This window comes from Oncorhynchus mykiss, chromosome 5 (assembly GCF_013265735.2).
Source record: "Oncorhynchus mykiss isolate Arlee chromosome 5, USDA_OmykA_1.1, whole genome shotgun sequence".
Lineage (NCBI taxonomy): Eukaryota > Metazoa > Chordata > Actinopteri > Salmoniformes > Salmonidae > Oncorhynchus > Oncorhynchus mykiss.
Window position 1 is genome coordinate 25428734 of NC_048569.1, and position 4828 is coordinate 25433561.

Genomic DNA, 4828 nt, shown 5'->3' on the forward strand with positions numbered 1-4828 from the left:
GGCCTAATGAACTGTAACTCAATAAAATCATATTTTTGTTCAGTGTAGTTCTACTGAATTCTATGAACAAAGAACTATAATCTAAACTATCCTAATATCTACAAGTATGTTTTCCACATTCATTTCACACATAGTGCCTTCAGAAACTATTCAGATGTCTTGACTTTTTCCACATTTTGTTACGTTACAGCCTTATTCTAAAATGGATTCCATTTTTTTTTTTACTCATCAATTTACACAAAATACCCGATGTGACGAAAAAATAAAACTGGTTTTAGAAATTTTAGCAAATTTATGAAAAATAAAAAACAGAAATACCTTATTTACATAAGAATTCAGACCTTTTGCAATGAGACTCGAAATTGAGCTCAGGTGCATCCTGCTTCCATTGATCATCCTTGTGATGTATCTACAACTTGATTGATACAACTTGAGTTCATCTGTGGTAAATTCAATTGATTGGACATGATTTGGAAAGGCACACACCTGTCTATAAAAGGTCCCACAGTTGACAGTGCATGTCAGAGCAAAAACCAAGCCACGAGGTCGAAAGAATTGTCCGTAGAGCCCCGAAACAGAATTGTGTCAAGGTAAAGGTACCAAAAAATGTCTGCAACATTGAAGGTCCCCAAGAACACAGTGGCCTCCATTATTCTTAAATCATTATTCTTAAATGGAAGCTGATCGCAAGAACCTGGTGGTCACTCTAACAGAGCTCTAGAGTTCTTCTGTGGAGATGGGAGAACCTTCCAGAAGGACAACTATCTCTGCAGCACTCCACCAATCAGGCCTTTATGGTAGAGTGGCCAGACGGAAGCCACTCCTCAGTAAACGGCACACGATAGCCCGCTTGGAGTTTGCCAAAAGGCACCTAAAGACTCTCTGACCATAAGAAACAAGATTCTCTGGTCTGATGAAACCAAGATTGATCTCTTTGGCCTGAATGCCAAGAGTCACATCTGGAGGAAACCTGGTACCATCCCTACGGTGAAGCATGGTGGTGGCAGCATGCTGTGGGGGTGTTTTTTAGCAGAAAGGACTGGGAGACTAGTCAGGATCGAGGAAAAGATTAACGGTGTAAAGTACAGATACTTGATGAAAATCTGCTACAGAGCACTCAGTACATCAGACTGGGGTGAACATACACCTTCCAACAGGAAGCACAAAGCCATGACAACGCAAGACTGGCTTTGGGAAAAGTCTCTGAATGTCCTTGAGTGGCCCAGCCAGAGCCCGGACTTGAACCCGATCTAACATCTCTGGAAAGACCTGAAAAATAGCAGTGCAGCGACACTCCCCATCCAACCTGACAGAGCTTGAGAGGATCTGCAGAGAATGGGAGAAACTCCCCAAATACAGGTGTGCCAAGCTTGTTGTGTCATACCCAGGAAGACTCTAGGCTGTAATCGCTGCAAAAGATGCGTCAACAAAGTACTGGGTAAAGAGTCTTATGAGAATGTGATATTTCCGTAGTTTTTTTAATATTATTTTTTATTTTTTTATTTATAAAAACCTGTTTTTGCTTTGTCATTATTGGGTATTGTGTGTAGATTGAGGATGGGGATTTAATACATTTTTGAATAAGGCTGTAACGTAACAAAATGTGGAAAAAGTCAATGGGTCAAAATACTTTCCGAAGGCACTGTATAGCTCAGACATTGACACTAACAAAGCCATACAGTCTGTAGTACACACACTAATATTACAGGGGCGCTGCAGCATTGCGAGTATGATTCTATCATTATAAAATGTGAGTGAGATCTTTCAAAGAGCTATGCTGAACAGATTACTAAAATCTTCACCACCATTTTCATGGTCTTTCTCTCAGCTCCGCAGACTCACAGGTAGTGTGCTAGGTTTTTCCACATGTTATCTTCTACCAGATGTGTATCATACTGTATGTGTCTTTGTTTCTGGGACCTGAGCCAAACCTAACTTTGGACAGCTTTACGGTACACTGTGAGAAAAATAACCAATATGATTGACTGCTTCAGGTAAACCTTCAATAGCCTGATTTAAAAAGGTCAACGTGTTCGTGGTAAATGTCCAACAAACAAACTAAAAATAGGTGACTGACTATTTGTTTACCTCTAAATACAGTTCCAAAACCTTGAATCGTTTGCCTCGTTACATTTGCTAGTACCAACTTCTGGAGTATCCTTCTTGAACAAATCAGTAATGGTTCTATATCGTAACCACAGCCTATATCATATGGCACTGACATGTCGATTGGTTTTCAATACATTTCGTCAGGCATACAGTGGGGAGAACAAGTATTTGATACACTGCCGATTTTGCAGGTTTTCCTACTTACAAAGCATGTAGAGGTCTGTAATTTTTTATCATAGGTACACTTCAACTGTGAGACACGGAATCTAAAACTAAAATCCAGAAAATCACATTGTATGATTTTTAAGTAATTCATTTGCATTTTATTGCATAACATAAGTATTTGATACATCAGAAAAACAGAACTTAATATTTGGTACAGAAACCTTTGTTTGCAATTACAGAGCTCATACGTTTCCTGTAGTTCTTGACCACTGTAAGTCCGCTGTAGTCTGCTTGCATGATTTGCTGATAATGTGAAAAGAGGGTAAAAGAGGATATGGTGGATAAGATGTAGGCAGGTGTACTGTAGGACTACATTTCACTCTCGTCTTGAGGACAGGGAGGGTAAGCAGGAATTACTGTGATCTGTTCTTTACTAAAAAGCTGCTTACTCTACTACCATTGGCTCACGTTAACAGAGTGGTTAAAGGAAAACACATGAGATCAATACACACACAGCTATTTTCATAAGAAACCAAGCATTGGTCAACAGTATAACAAATACTGCTCTTCATCTGTTACCAGATCTGTTCAAGTTCTGTTCGTTCCTTCAATAGGAAACAGCAGTGGAAGTTGGCAGACAGAAAATATCAGAAGTGTGAAGATATGTGGTAATTTTCTAAACTGAGGATATGGTGTTCTCCTAAGGTGTTGCGTAAGAGAGTAAAGTGAAAACAACAGACATCATGGAGGGAAAATCCCATAAATTGAAGAATGGACACTAATGTACAGCAGAGTTTGCAGAGACGGTTTGTCAACGTTGTACACACACATATATACACACACAGTGTATCTGCAGCTTCAGAATGTGTGTCACTTTCAACATCAGAAATTCCTTCAAATCTAGAAAATAACAAAACAAAAACAGTCTCCCTTTATGCCACCTCGCTGACAAAACCGCTATAGTGATGCTTTGGCACAGATAAACAGGAAAACAAAAGGCTCAAAGCTGAAGAAGTATCACCTCTCACGCATTTGAAACGGGGTGCTTTGTTGAATTTGTGTCAGGATCCAAAAGACGATAGGACACCTAGATAAAGCCATCAAAGGAAGTTGAGCACCAGTATACAGTTTGACTGTTTTTACCATTTTACCATTTTGCCGTTAAAGTTAGAATTCTAGTTCTACTGAATTCTATAAACATACAACTATAATCTAAACTATCCTTATATCTATATGTATATTTCACACATTCATTTTACACATACAGCTCAGACCCTGACTATCCAAGCCAACCAGTCTGTAGTACACACATTAACATTACAGGGACTCTGCAGCATTATCAGTATGATCCTACCATTTTAAAATATGAGTGAGATCTTTCAAAGAGCTATGCTGAACAGATTACTACAATCTTCACTACCACTTTCATGTTCTTTCCCTCAGCTCCACAGACTCACAGGTGGTGTGCTAGGTTTTTCTACCTGTTAACTTCTATCAGATGTGTATCACATGTGCTTGTGTTTCTGGGACCTGAGCCAAATCTAACTTTGGACCGCTTTACGGTACACTGTGAGAAAAATAACCACGATGGTTGACTGCTTCAGGTAAACTTTCAATAGCCTGATTAAAAAGGTCAACGTGTTTGTGGTAAATGTCCAACAAACAAACTAAAAATAGGTGACTGACTATTTGTTTACCTCCAAATACAGATCCAAAACCTTGTTTGCCTCTTTACATGTCGCAAATTCTGGTGTATCCTAATGGTTCTATATCGTAACCACAGCCTCTATACCATATCACACAGTCATGTCTATTGGTTTTCAATACATATCTTCAGGCATAAGTCTGCTATGGCCTGCTAGCATGATTTGCTGATAGAGTGTGAAAATAGGGTAAAAGAGGATATGGTGGATAAGATGCAGGCAGGTGAACTGTAGGACTATATTTCAAGCTCGTCTTGAGGATAGGGAGGGTCAAGAGGAGTTCCTCTGATCTGTTCTTTATTAAAGAGCTCTACTGCCTAGTGCCTGCTTACTCTACTATCGTTGGCTCACATTAACAGAGTGGTTAAGGGAAGACACATGAGATCAATATATCACATCTATTCTCGTACAAAACCAAGCATTGGCCAACAGTATAACAAATACTGCTCTTAATCTGTTACCAGATCTGTTCAAGTTCTGTTCGTTCCTTCAATATGAAACAGCAGTGGAAGTTGGCAGACAGAAAATACCAGAAGTATGAAGATATGTGGTAATTTTCTAAGCTGAGGATATGGTGTTCTCGTAAGGTGTTGTGTAAGAGAGAGAAAACAGAAAACAAGACATCATAAGTGCAAAATCCCATAAATCAGAAAATGGCCACTAATGCATCACAGAGTTGAATGAAACTCCCGTCAACTACTGTATTTCATTTCAAATAGGGGGTGATTATATTTGTCTTGTTTCACACATGTGGAAATGGAAATGTATTTTTTGCATATCCCACTAGCCAAGACACCCTCAGAGATTGGGGTCACAGCCAGGGATCAGCCATTATTGAAGGTGTCCCCGGA